The sequence below is a fragment of the Sciurus vulgaris genome (genome assembly GCF_902686455.1).
Source record: "Sciurus vulgaris genome assembly, chromosome: 10".
In the NCBI taxonomy this organism is placed as follows: domain Eukaryota; kingdom Metazoa; phylum Chordata; class Mammalia; order Rodentia; family Sciuridae; genus Sciurus; species Sciurus vulgaris.
In genome coordinates this window covers 119,956,419-119,971,568 of record NC_136470.1, presented here as the reverse complement: position 1 = coordinate 119,971,568, position 15,150 = coordinate 119,956,419, and positions in this window count along the sequence as shown.

Here is a 15,150-nt window from a genome sequence, read left to right as displayed (position 1 = left end):
ATGGTACTGCCCTTTCTGGTGTTCTTCTCTAATCTGTTTGTTGCTGTTTACTTTCCAGGGCCTTTAAGTTGTCGTTCTTACATTCCATACAGGTTTGATGGTTATATTCAGTGGGAGACAAAGGCTTGCACCCTCTCACCTGCAAGTGGAACTCTGGGCATATATTAGAGGTCCACTTAATTTTGGGGACAAGAGTTCAAGTTTCTGAGTTAACTGTTAATGTTCCTATCAGATCATAGAATCTCAAATTTATTATTATTCCAACATATTTAGCAAGCATTTGCCTTTGACAATTAAAAAGTACTCTCAAGGATTGCCAGAACAGGCTTCTCAGAAAGTTCTTAGCTTACTGCCTCGTTCCCCACAGAACCCCAGAGTTCCGAGATGTTTGAGGTCAGCGTTCCTGTTGCAGACTTTTATAACAAACCAAACCAAATCTCTAGGGTAGCAAATGACCGATGTCATCAAATAATTATATCTATTGATTTTTCAGCAAATATTTTTAAAGCACTTATCATGGGTTAGGTCCTGTTTTAAGTACTGGGGATGTACCAATGAATAAGAAAAATGCCTTACCTAAGGTGGGGGAGTGGGAGAGGGAAGAAAGACAATAAAGAGGCTGATAAGTGAGTTAAATACTTTCAATTTGTGATAATTGCTATGAAGAAATGAAAACAGAGATGGGGCCAGGGAGGGTGGAGTGACTGCTTTACCCAGGTACTGCTGGGAAGTCTTTCCAGGAGGTGATATCTGAGTGGAGATCTGAATTTCAAAAAGGAAGGAATTTGGGGAAGATGTGGGGCAAGGGGAGGGATGAGATTCCAGGAAAAAAAGAAAGAAAATTGCAAAGGCCTGCTCTACTCTTCTTCTAATTTTCCTTCTGCAGTTCTGTCCAGAGAATTAAAAACCGGGTGAGGAAAAATTCCCCCGCTACCTTGCCCCAGCGGCTGGGATCTTATTTGAACCTCAAACTGTCAATGCATAGGTAGTAAGGTACCAGAATTAGACTGATATAACCCACTCCCCCAATAACATCTTTCTTTTTAATTAATTAATTAACTAATTAATTAATTTTGGTACCTGGGATTGAATCCAGGGGCACTTTACCACTGAGCCACATCCCCGGCCCTTTAAATTTTGTTTGTTTCAAAGTTCAAGAGAGGGTCTCACAAAGTTGCCCAGGGCCTTGTTAAATTGCTGAGGCAGGTTTTGAATTTCTTGAACTTGTGATCCTCAGTCTCCCTAGTTGCTGGGATTATAGGCATGCACTACTGTGCCCAGCTTAATAATATTTCTTTCTGCAGATCAATAAAAGTCAAAATCTGGCCCAATATTAAGGGAATTTAAAGTGGTGAAGGAGTTAGGTCATCAAACTGAATTAGAAATTCAGATTATTCATTCGTAAGAAGCATAAACATACTGAGTAGAATGGGTAGAGATGGTTAAAAAAACCCTACATTAAAGAAAAGAGTATCTGTTTCCTTATTTAAAGAAAAAACAAAATTTGCATTTGGAACCATATTTAAAAACTGCCATGAGAATGGAGGTGCAAAGGGCCATTTATGGACAATAGATGGCAGACTACGCCTACAAACTAGTGGCTGAAACTTGGGTTCAGTCTCATAGTCATGGATAGCTTAATGACTGGGATCATTCTGAGAAACGCATCATTAGGTGATTTTGTCATTGTGTAAACATCATAGAGTGCACTGACATAAACCTGGATGACAGTCTACCACACACCTAGGTGAATAGTATAGCCTATCATCCCTAGGCTACACACCTGCACAGCAGGTTACCATACCGAGTACTCTAAACAATTATGATATAATGATAAATATTTGTGTATCCAGACATAACTGAATATGCACATGGTAAAGTAAAAATATAGTATAAAACATAAAAATGGTGCACCTGTACAGGAAACTTCGTATGAATGGAGCTTGCAGAACTGGAAATTGCTCTTGGTGAGACAGCAGTATATGGTGAGAGATTGCAAAAGCCTAGGACACTGATGGACACTATTGTAGACTTTAGAAAACCTGCACGCTAAGGCCATACTAAATTTACAGAAAAATATTTTTCTCTAGGATGTATGAGGCCCTGAGTTCAATCTTCAGCACAACCAAAAAAAAAAAAAAAAAATAAAAAAAAAAAAAAAAAATTTCAATAATAAATCAACCATAACTTACTGAAACTTTTTGAGTTCATGAACTTTTTAATTTTTTAAAACTTTTTTTGACCCTTTTTGCAATAACACTGGAAACACACAAACATATATTTTTTCTCCTTTCACATCCTTATTCTATATGCTTTTTAAGCTTCAAATTTTTTTTCACTTATTAATTTTTTTTTTTTTTTTTGTTATCGTTTTTTTGTTAAGACAGCTGGGCACAGTGATGCATGCCTGTAATTCCAGCAACTCAGAAGGCTGAGTGAGGCAGGAGAATCTCAATTGTGATGTCAGCTTCAACAACTTAGCAAGGCCTAAGTGACTTAACTAGGGCCTGTCTCAAAATAAAAAGTAAAGAGGACTGGGGTATGGTTCAGTGGTTAACCACTCCTGGGTTAGATCCCCAATTCCAAATAAAATGAATAAAATAAGACACACACACACACACACATAAGCCTAGAATTACACGAGTTCAGGATCATCAGTATCACTGTCTTCCACCTCCATATCTTGTTCCACTGGAAAATCTTTAGGGCAATAATATGCATGAAGCTGTCTTCTTCTCAGGTCACAGTCCCTTCCGGGATCTCTCCTGAAGGATCTGCGTGAAGCTCTTCTTGAGGAGGTGTGACTCTTTTCAGAAGTATCTCCCTGTGGCTTGCCTGATATTTTTCTTTTGTTCTTTATGGATTTGCTTGTAAGCAGATAATGCATCACGAACATTCTTCTGTATTAATGAAAATCTTGTGGTGACGGGGTCCATGTTTTCAAACTTTTTAAAGAGCTAGGTGAGGTTTATATGAGCTTCTGATAAACCCTCCTGTGTGGGTTGTCTTGGGAGTTCTTCTACTTCCCTCTAGTTTTTCTCTTGCCTCTTTTTCAGCTACACATTCTTGTTCCAGTTCCAACAACTCCTCTTCAGTCAGTGTCGTGAGCAGTGAGTAAGAGGGGAATCCAGTTTGGTTCCAACAAGTGGATTTTATTCATGCAATACACAGTCAACATTCCTAACAATAGCAAGTCACAAATACATTGAAGATTCACTCCCTTGTTCACCTACAGTCCAATCCCCATGGACTTACTCAATGTAACGTCTCTTAGCCAAGAAGTCAGTCAATAAGACTGAGGGGATTCTTCTCAGCCGTAGCCTCTCTCAGCTCCTCAAATGTCTTCAGATGTCCTCGGGTGTCCGATAAGCCAGAGGCTGGATGGCAGTCTTTGCTGCGGGAGAGGTGGTTAGTCGTCTGGCCTAGGTAACAACGGTCGATCAGCAATCAGTGATGGAGTTGACAGCAGCCAGGGCAGTCAAGAGACAAAGCGACATGGAGTCCTCTGGTCACGGTGCTGCTGACAGTTTGCTCCAGAAGTCCAGGGGTTTAAGTAGTGATTTTCAGCCCAGTCATGCTCTGGTCTTCATTGATAAAGACCGGAACACGCCTAGACTAGGAGCCACCACTCAAATCATAGATAAAGGTTCATATTGGCATTGTTCAGGAATGTCCTCCTGCCTGCCACACAGCAAGTTTGTCACCAGGCGCCTTTTATGATTTTAGTTTTACAAGTCCAGGCAAATATCAAATACAGCTTATTATTACTACATAACACACAACTATAGCAATTCCTATTATTTCTTTGTCTCAATACAGTCAGTCACTCAGGAAATACCTCTAGGGGCTCCTCAGTGGCGTCCTCCTCACGTACACCCCGGTGAAAGTTGTTTGCCATCCCAACCAGTCTTACTGACTTTGTAACCTCCTTATCAATGGCAAATCCTTTCAACCTCTTCAGTGTTTTCTTCCAAATGTTATTCATATGCTCCTTAGTGACATTATTCAATGTCCATACTAAGTTCTTGATGCAGTCATTCATGTTGCAATTCTTCCAGAATTGCATCAGTGTCATCTCAGAGTCTCTCTTGGTTCCAACAGTAGCCTGGGCAAAGGTCCTCCTCTGCTAGTAGGTTTAAAGAGCTGCTATAATTCCTTGATCCCTTGGTTGGACAAAAAAGGTGATATTTGGAGAAAGAAACACCACTTTGACATTGGGATGAAGATCACCATTAAAAGGAAGATCTATGATAGCATTATCAACAATAAGCAAAATCTTGACAGGTACTTCAAACAGTACTTCTCCAGTTTGATGGCATAGATTTCAGGGGAGTGTCTCGGAAGAGGAGCTGGGTCCTCCATGACTTCTCATTGCTCCTGGAATTGATATACTTGAAAGCCCTGGGGTTCTTATTGTATCAGATCACAAAGGGTTTCAGATTGTAGCCTGCAACATTGCCCACCCTGCCCCACCAGCAAGATTGTTCCCCTGTCCATGAAAGCCTTGAAATCTGTTACTGACTTGGTTTCCTGATGGATAAAAAGCCCCTTTAGGCATCCATTTCTAGAATAGGGAGGTATCATCTATACTGACAATTTGATACAACAAGTAATTTTCCTCTACAATCAATTTTTCTGGAGTTAACCACATTTACCCACCTTCACACCACTCACTTTCACCTTATGTAAGGAGTGAAGTGTCTTGAACCGTTTTAACCACCCAAAACTAAGAAGTAAATTCAACATTGGCATTGAGTCCGGCCTTTTCTTTCACCCTCACAGATAAACATTTTGTTTTGGCTATGACTGTGACAGTCTGCTGTCTTTCAATCCAGGTCATTAGAAGTTTCTCTGTATCTGATACAGGCCTTTCTCAAATATTTGTTAGTCTTGTTGCCTTTAATGAAGAAGATCCCTTTAAAACTCTTGTCACTTTGTTCCTGTTTTCAAGATCATGGTTAGGGTGGCATAGGACACGTCTAACTGAGGTGGTGGGAGGGTCAACCATTACTGATTTTTCTACCTTCGTCATCCTTAATCACTTTGAATTTCACTTTGGGGCCAATCACTCCATGTACCCTCTTAGTGGCAAAATTAACAGTGGAATTTGTGTGCTTTAGAACTACGAGGAATGAATCAACAGGAGATTAAATCAAACACAGGGAAAAGGATGCACTCAAGAGGTGCAGTAAACACGAGACAGTGAGACAGGGTAACTCGGCAAACAGTTTTACAGCATGCTTTTTAAAAAGTAGGAGTACACTCTAAAATAACAATAAAAAGTTTACAATGGTAAATACATAAACCAGTAACATTATTGTTTATTATCATTAAGTATGTACTTGATAGTATGACATATTCATGTGTGCTCTGTACTTTTATGTGACTGACAGCACAGTAGCTTTGTTCACAAGAGTTTCACCACAAGCACATGAGTAATGCATTGCACTGTGATGCTGTGATAGCTTCTGTGTCACCAGGTGACAGGAGTTTTTCAGCTCCATTGAAATCTGGTGGGCCATTGGATCTTGTGGGACCAACATTGGATATACTGTCCATTATTGACTGAAACATCATTATGCAACTCATGATTGTATTTTAGAGATGAAGCCAACCATATTGCATCATAGTAATTAGACCATCTAAAGGGTACAACAAAGATATTTATAGTTATTGGAATCATTGGAAGCTTCTATATGCTGATCTCACTGAAGTCGCCCTTTCACAGTAACTAGACATTAAAGAGACTCTGGTCCCTGAGAGATAATATTTTAGTGACGAACACATCCCAGACTCTATCTTGTCTGATGTATCTATCATATATGGATCTTTTAGACACTGACACTTTTCTGTTACTGAAATTATTGAAGAAAACTGGGTAGAGTAGGGGTCTTTGATGTCCTCAGTATTTTGTAGATTGAAAGACAATATCTGGTGTACTCGAGCATAATAAAAGAAGGCAATAAAGCCATCAAAATGACATTTTTATAAATGGAACAATTTTGTGGAATCTGCTGTCTGCTAACCTGATTTAGTTAGAAAAGTCTACATTGTCATGAATGTTGACCTCAAGAGTCTTCAGACTGTGGGTAACTTCTGAGACTGAGCAGAGAGCTAGGAAGAGTGAGCTTATCCTGACAATTCCTGAGACTTTTTAAAAAATTATTGAAGTAATATAATTATATAAGCATATTGGAATAATAATCAATCTGAGATTCTGTAATCTGAAAGGAATGTTTACATGCAATCACAAACTTGGAGTCTGATCCCAAGATTTAAGGGGAGCTCTAATGTAACTGAGCCCAGAGTTCCACTTGCAGGGAGATGGAGCAAGCCTGCTTCACACCTTATTTCTAACTGAAGGTAAGCATCAAACCTGGTTAGAATGCAAGAACAATTACTCAAAGGCTCTGAAAACTAAATAGCAGCAGTAGATTGAAGAAGAACATCAGAATTCAGAGTAGCATCAACCTAAGCTTATCAATCAGGAAGTTTGAGCCCCAGCAGGACAATTGGTATAGTCAGCAAGATACCATGGAGGTAAGAGGTGCCTGTCAAGTGGAGTTGGTGGACTTGGGACAGCAATTTAGACAGAAGCAGCAAGAGCCCCTGGCAACTTTGTTGTTACTCCTGTGAGATTTAAGACTGGATGGCATTGTGTGTAGTTTCCTAAAAATGGACAGGTTAGCACCTCTCCTTACAGTGGAGATTGACAGTCAACACCATGGTGGCATGTAGAAAGACCAAGAGTTCCCAGGAGCCGAAAGGGATGAGAGACTTCAGGAGGTGCTAAGACCTGTTTCCTATTTAGATGAACCAGAAACAAGTCCATACCTCAGAGGTAAGAAACCTATACTGTCCAATGCTTGCTTCACTGATGGCTCCAGCCATGGATGATGGTGACTGTGGAGCTGGAGACAGACACTGTCTTGCTTGATCCTGGTACAGGACAAAGTAGCCAGTGAACTGAGTTCCACACTAGATGGTTGTAGTAAATGGAGTATTTCCCATATGATATGTACTGCATCTATGTTGTGTATTGGTGGCAAGTTCTATGGCAAGATCTCTGGGAGGTAGGTCACCAGGAATGGGTGACTATAGGGCACGTTACCGGCCATGTGCCCCTGACAACCCAGGGACTGATGAAGCAGATGCTCTGGCTAGGGTGCTGTGGTTGGAAAGTGCACCTTCCACCGACCTGGAAGGGACTTGGTTGCACTACCACCTGCAGCATGCAGATGAGAAAACAATGTGGAATGCAGTCAAACAATGGGGCCTGCTTTTAACACAGAATGCAATGGTAGAGGGCCCTGTTTAAGTTCAGGAATATCTGCTTCCTCCCTGCCTTGGAGCCTTCAATGGCCAGGTAATGCATTGATGCAACCCCTTGGCATAATGGCAGCTTGACTATAGCCGCCTTCTGTCTAAGTTAGAGGGGGCCACATTCACGTTGATGGCAATGGATATGGCCACAGGCTTGTTTTTGCCTGGTCTAGTGATCAAATGAATCAGGATACTACAATTTGCACTCTGACAGTGTTAATGGCCTTGTATGGTCTTCCTATCACAATAGGCACTCATTTCATGGGTCAGGATGTGTAGCAATGGGCAACTGAGTTACAGATTCAATGGCTGCACATCCTGGATCATCCACAGGCTGCAGGTATGATAGGAAGATAATTCTTTCCTGCTTCAGCAAGGACTTAAAACTTTAGTCAACCCACCTTCTATAAAGAGGTGGGCATAGTGTCTGTGGGGAGTTGAGAGCTCTGAATGAGCATGCTCCATGAGGGGGACCAGCTCCTGTGGAGGCTTTGCTGCACCAAACAGTGGCCTGCACACATCCAGGTGACAACAAAGGATGTGATGCTTGAGCCTGGGTTTGCACAGCAAGGAAATGTTCTCTTGCCTGCTCCCAGTGGAGTAGATTGGACATGACCCGCTTGGCCTAATGGGGGAGAAGTTTGGAATATGATCTCCTTGTGACACCCTGGGTGACAAGTGAATGCCACCCCCTCACCATAGGTGTTACTTGGCCAAGTCTCACAGTGGGACACAGATTTTAAAGGACACTTCTGTCATTTCCCTGTGGCCAATTATGAATTGCCTGGTGCTGGTACACACAGAGCCTGCTGAGGTATAGGACCACGCTGTACAAATATGGTATCACTGCTCAGGGAAGCCACTGTAGGTGGTGACCATGCTTTCCTAGGACTCAAAACTGGCTTGTATTCTCCTGGAAGGATGTCATTTACCTTTACTAGTGCCTGTAACTGCATTGTACTTTCATCTGTAGGTGTGTCCTCACCAACACCATCATGAACTGGGCACACACCTACCAGAGTAGCAAACACCTCTACCTGCTAGTATGCACTAAAGTGTGTGTGAGTTCTACTCCTGGGTTACCCTGACAAATACAGCTTATGTCCCTTGACAACTGAACTGGAAAAGACTTTCATTGCCACTTCAATATAGGATGAAACTGGTAATGGCTTTTAGTAATCCTAGGTGGTGGGGCTTGTCTTCTTGTTGTATGTTGCTGCAACTGGTACTGCTGTTAATCTCTGGGTGTACAGTTCTGCTCTTCTCGCTAAGAGATCATTACAGAAAACATTAATCTCATAGATTGTACAGTGAGGAACCTTAAAAGGGTGGAGTGAGGGACAGGCCCAAGATGGCTATATAGTTACCCTCCCTTGCTGAGACTTCTGGCCAGCTATGTTATAGTATATAGCCAAGGTCATAAACTCCCTGGTTTAGCATATGTACTAAAGGTCATACACACCTGCTTGTGAGCATGTGCTCACTTATGTAACCCGTTGCCTTCTTTTTTGGCCTGCACATAAAGAAAGGCCTATGGAGTGACTCAGGGGACTGCTATGGCTTCTGAATAAAGCCTGCCTACTATTTCAGCTGTGCTTCACATCTTCTTTCACCTGCAGGGAGTCTGACTCTGTTTCCCATGGTCTGAGCCTCTGCAGAACAAGGTCTCTTCCTTTCAAAAGCCAAGAAGAAGGAGGTTGGAGCCAAATTATCTTTCTTCCCAATTAGAATCATTGACTTTCACTCAGCTCTCTGCCTTATTCCACTAAAAAGATACCATTGAATGAGTCTAAGAAAAAAAATCTTCCATTGACATGTAGTTGAATAATATATCCTTATACTTTAAATAATAAATAATGTTGGCTAAGGTGGCACATGCCTATAATCCCAGTAAGTTGGGAGACCGAGGCATAAGGATCACAAGTTTGAAGCCAGCCTCAGCAAATTAGCAAGGCCCTAAACAACATAGTGAGACCCTTTCTCAAAATAAAAAAAATAAAAAGGGCCAGGGATGTAGCTCAGTGGTAAAGCACCCTTGGGTTTAATTCTCAGTACCAAATAAATAAAATAATAAAGATAAAATAAAAATGAGTGATATTTGTTGAAATATGAATAAGTATTTGCCTGTTTCATATACAATTGGGATCATGAACTAGGTCTATCACATGAAAATGAAAAGCTGTAATTGCAATTCTGCAAAAATTAATTAACAAATTAATTTAATAATGAAGATCTTAATTAATGGACACACAATTAGTATCTGTATAACCTGTATTCTCCCAACCCACTTTAATCTGTAACTAAATTTCGCTGTCATAGTCTTGCTCTTTGTAAGCTTCCATTAGTGCATTGTGTATCAAGATGTTAAGACTGACAAATAAAACAATTTTGAGCCGAGTCTTCCTAGCTTATAGTAATCACTAAATTTCTCTAAAATTATTCAAGTACTCGTTTTGCTTTATTCATTGTCTTTAAGATATTTTCTGTTGCCTGCAAACCTGAAAACAGATTTATCTTTGGCCATATTCATTTAGAGAGTTTTTTAAAAATGCAATTTGTATTGTTCAGCATGAACCAAATTTAATTGTTGAAAGTAAGGAAACAGTTGCAAAAGGTCTTCCTATCACAAAATAGTGACATGATTCAGCAGCTCCCTTGGATTGTTTTCCAGTATCCTGTCTTGCAAATGAAAATATGGAATGTGATTACTTCCTTCTTCTCTGCTCTCAGGAGTATCCAACAAGGTGAATTATACTAAATATAATGCTAGATTCTATGGCACTATGCTATTTATACATGTCATCTTACTAAGTTATCACAATAGACTTATAAAATAGATATTGTAATTAGAAACATTATCTACTAGAAACTTGAAATTCTGCAGCTAAAGTTCAGTTCTGATAACCTAGACACTGTGACCTTGTAAAACCCAGGATTTTCACCCCTGCTCTGCTCCAAGGAAGTTTGTGTTGCTGATAGCTGCCCTCTCTGTGTCACCTGTTGACCTCTCTGACGATGTCAGCTGTTTGTCTCAGTTCCTGTCACTACCTTATGGACTTTGGATGGTCTTGTGGATGATTTATCCAAAATATGATTCTTGTTTGAATTCAACTCCAATGACTTTATTTTCACTCCACTTCAGTTATCCACAGATTTGTCACACTTCGTAATCAGGAGTTTGATCCATATTAGGAATCAAAATCACACATTCCAGTAACTGAGCAAACCCTCTCTTCTCTTGGCTCTTTCATGTTTGAACTCTGTTTAACTGCATCAAGACCTCTAATCTCCTTGATCTTCCCATCTGCTCCTTTGCGTCAGCTCCACATCTCTACCACCTCTGTTTCCCTTATCCAGTCTGAAGCTCACAGTTAATCACCTGATTTTCTTAATACCATCTCCACATTTTTATATCTTGAAGTCTTTCTTGGGTTGGGTTCATCATTCCTTGGCTGGTGACAACTAGCCTTGTCCAGTTCCCTCCCACTTGATCCTTTGTGGTTACTTTCTTTTTTTAAAAAACAAAACAAATTGTAAACAAATGGGATACATGTTTATGTTTGTACATGAAGTAAAGGCATACTATTTGTGTAATCATACATTTACATAGGGTAATGATGTTTGTCTCAATCTGTTATTTTTTCCTTCCCCCCACCCCACCCACCCCTCTTTTTCCTCTATACAGTCCCTCCTTCCTCCATTCTTGCCCCCCTCTCACTCCCCATTATGTGTCATCATCTGCTTATCAGAGAGATCATTTGTCCTTTGGTTTTTTGAGATTGGCTTATCTCACTTAGCATGATATTCTCCAATTTCATCCATTTGCCTGCAAATGATAATTTTATTATTCTTTATAGCTGAGTAATATTCCATTGCATATATATACATCACAGTTTCTTTATCATTCATCAATTGAAGGACATCTAGGTTACTTCCACAATCTGGCAATTGTGAATTGAGCAGCTATGAACATTGATGTGGCTGTATCTCTGTAGTATGCTGATTTTAAGTCCTTTGGGCAAAGGCCAAGGAGTGGGATAGCTGGGTCAAATGGTGGTTCCATTCCAAACTTTCTGAGGAATCTCCATACTGCTTTCCAGAGTGGCTGCACTAATTTGCAACCCCACCAGCAATGTATGAGTGTACCTTTCTCCCCACATCCTCGTCAACACCTATTATTGCTTGTGTTCTTGATAATCGCCATTCAATTGGGGTGAGATGAAATCTTAGGGTAGTTTTGATTTGCATTTCTCTTATTACTAGAGATGTTGAACATTTTTTCATATATCTGTTGATTGCTTGTACATCTTCTTCTGTGAAGTGTCTGTTCTTTTCCTTAGCCCATTTGTTGATTGGATTATTTGTATTCTTGGTGTAGAGTTTTTTGAGTTCTTTATAGATTCTGGAAATTAGCACTCTATCTGAAGTATGAGTGGCAAAGATATTCTCCCACTCTGTAGGCTCTCTCTTCACATTACTGATAGTTTCCTTTGCTGAGAGAAAGCTTTTTAGTTTGAATCTATCACAATTATTGATTCTTGCTTTTATTTCTTGTGCTATGGGAGTCCTATTGAGGAAGTCTGATCCTAAGCCAATATGTTGAAGATTTGGACCTACTTTTTCTTCTATAAGATGCAGAGTCTGTGATCTGATTCCAAGGTCCTTGATTCATTTTGAGTTGAGTTTTATGCAGGGTGAGAGATGGGGGTTTAGTTTCATTCTGCTGCATATGGATTTCCAGTTTTCCCAGCACCATTTGTTGAAGAGGCTATCTTTTCTCCATTGCATATTTTTGGCCTCTTTGTCTAGTATGAGAAAATTGTATTTATTTGGGTTTGTGTCCATGGCCTCTATTCTGTACCATTGATCTACCTGTCTATTTTGATGCCAATACCATGCTGTTTTTGTTACTATTGCTTTGTAGTATAGTCAAAGTTCTGGTATTGCGATACCCCCTGTTTCATTCTTCCTGCTAAGGATTGCTTTAGCTATTCTGGGTTTCTTATTCTTCCAGATGAATTTTATGATTGCTTGCTCTGTAACGTACATCATTGTGATTTTAATTGGAATTGCATTGAATCTGTATAGCACTTTTGGTAGTATGGCCATTTTGACAATATTAGTTCTGCCTACCCAGGAACATGGGAGATCTTTCCATCTTTTAAGGTCTTCCTCAATTTCCTTCTTCAATGTTTTGTAGTTTTCATTGTAGAGATCTTTTACCTCTTTGGTTAGATTGATTCCCAAGTATTTAATTTTTATTTTTTTTGAGGCTATTGCAAATGGAGTTGTTTTCCTCATTTCCCATTCAGATGTTTCATCGCTTGTGTATAAAAATGCTTTAGATTTATGAGTGTTAATTTTATAGCCTGCTATTTTGCTGAATTCATTGATGAGGTCTAGAAGTTTTCTGGAGTTTTTTGGATCCTCTAAATATAGAACCATATCATCAGCAAATAGTGACAGTTAAATTCCTCTTTTCCTATTTGTATCCCTTTAATTTCTTTAATCTGTCTAATTGCTCTGGCTAGAGTTTCGAGGACAATGTTGAATAGAAGTGGTGAAAGAGGACATCCCTGTCTTGTTCCTGTTTTTAAAGGGAATGGTTTCAGTTTTTCTCCATTAAGAATGATGTTGGCCATGAGCTTAGCATAAATAGCCTTTACAATGTTCAGGTATGTTCCTACTATCCCTATTTTTTCTAGTGTTTTGAGCATGAAGGGGTGTTGTATTTTGTTTAGCGCTTTTACTGTGTCAATTGATATAACCATATAATTCTTATCCTTAAGTTTATTGACATGATGGATTACGTTTATTGAGTTACGGATGTTAAACTATCCTTGCATTCCAGGGATGAACCCCACTTGATCATGTGTACAATTTTCTTAATATGTTTTTGAATACGGTTTGCCAATATTTTGTTAAGGATCTTTGCATCTATATTCATCAAGGATATTGGTCTAAAATTTTCTTTCCTTGATGTGTCTTTGCCTGGTCTGGATATAGAATGAGCTTGGTAGGGTATCCTCCTTTTCTATTTCCTGGAATACTTTGAGAAGTATTGGAATGAGTTCTTTGAAGGTCTTGTAGAACTTGTCTGAGAATCCATCTGGTCCTGGGCTTTTCTTGGATGGTAGGTTTTTAATGGCTTCTTCTATTTCATTGCTTGATATTGATCTGTTTAAATTGTGTATGTCTTCCTGGTTCAGTTTGGGAGGAGCATATGTCTCTAGAAATTTGTCAATGTCTTCAGTATTTTCTATTTTGTTGGAATACAGATTTTCAAACTAGCTTCTCATTATGGTATGTATCTCATTGGTGTCTGTCGTGATATTTCCTTTTTCATCACGAATTTTGGTAATTTGAGTTTTTCTCTCTCCTTCTCCTTGTTAGTGTGGCTAAAGGTTTATCTATTTTGTTTACTTTTTCAAAGAACCAACTTTTTGTTTTGTCAATTTTTTGAATTGTTTCTTTTGTTTCAATTTAATTGATTTCAGCTCTGATTTTAATTATTTCCTGCCTTGTACTACTTTTACTGCTATTCTGTTCTTCTTTTTCTAGGACTTTGAGCTATAATGTTAGGTCAATTAGTTGTTGACTTTTCTGGAATGCACTCCATGCAATGAATTTTCCTCTTAGTACCGCTTTCATAGTGTCCCAGAGATTTTGATATGTTGTATTGTCATTCTCATTGACCTCTAAGAATTTTTTTTATCTCCTCCCTGATGTTTTCTGTTATCCATGTTTCATTCAATAGCATATTATTTAGTCTCCAGGTGTTGGAGTAATTTCTGTTTTTTATTTTGTCCTTGATTTCTACTCTCAGTCCATTATGATCTGGTAGAACACAAGGCAGTATCTCTATTTTTTTGCATTTCCTAAGGGCTGCTTTGTGGCATAACATATGGTCTATTTTCAAGAAGGTTCCATGTGCTGCTGAGAAGAAAGTGAATCCGCTCGTTGATGGATGGAATATTCTATATATGTCTATTAAGTCTAGGTTATTGATTGTGTTATTGAGTTCTATGGTTTCTTTGGTTTTTGTTTGGAAGATCTATCCAGTGGTGACAGCAGCGTGTTAAAGTCACCCAGAATTATTGTGTTGTGGTCTATTTGATTCCTGAAATTGAGAAGGATATGTTTGATGAACAGGGATGCACCACTGTTTGGGGCATAAATATTTACTATCGTTATGTCTTCCTGATTTATGGTTCCCTGAAGCAGTATAAAATGTCCTTCTTTATCCCTTCTGACTAACTTTAGCTTGAAGTCCACTTTATCTGATATAAGGATGAAAACCCCCACTTTTTTACTGAGTCCATGTGCGTGGTAGGTTTTTTCCCATCCTTTCACCTTTAGTCTGTGCATGTCTTTTTCTATGAGATGAGTCTCTTGCAGGCAGCATATTTTTGGGTCTTTCTTTTTAATCCATTTTGCCAGTCTATGTCTTTTGATTGATGAATTTAGGCCATTAACGTTCAGGATTATTATTGAGATATGATTTGTATTCCCAGTCATTTGGGCTTATTTTTGGTTTTTAACTTGGCTTGGTTTCTTCTTTGAGTGGTTTTTCTCTAAGGTAGTTCCTCCCTTTGCTGACCTCCATTGTTGTTTTTCATTTCCTCCTCATGGAATATTTTGTTAAGAACATTCTGTAGCACAGGCTTTCTATTTGTAAATTCTTTTAACTTTTATCATGGAAGGATTTTATTTCATCTTCAAATCTGAAGGTTAGTTTTGCTGGGTATATGATTCTTGGTTGGCAACCATGTTCTTTTAGAGCTTGAAATATGTTGGTCCAGGCCCTTCTAGCTTTTAGAGTCTGGG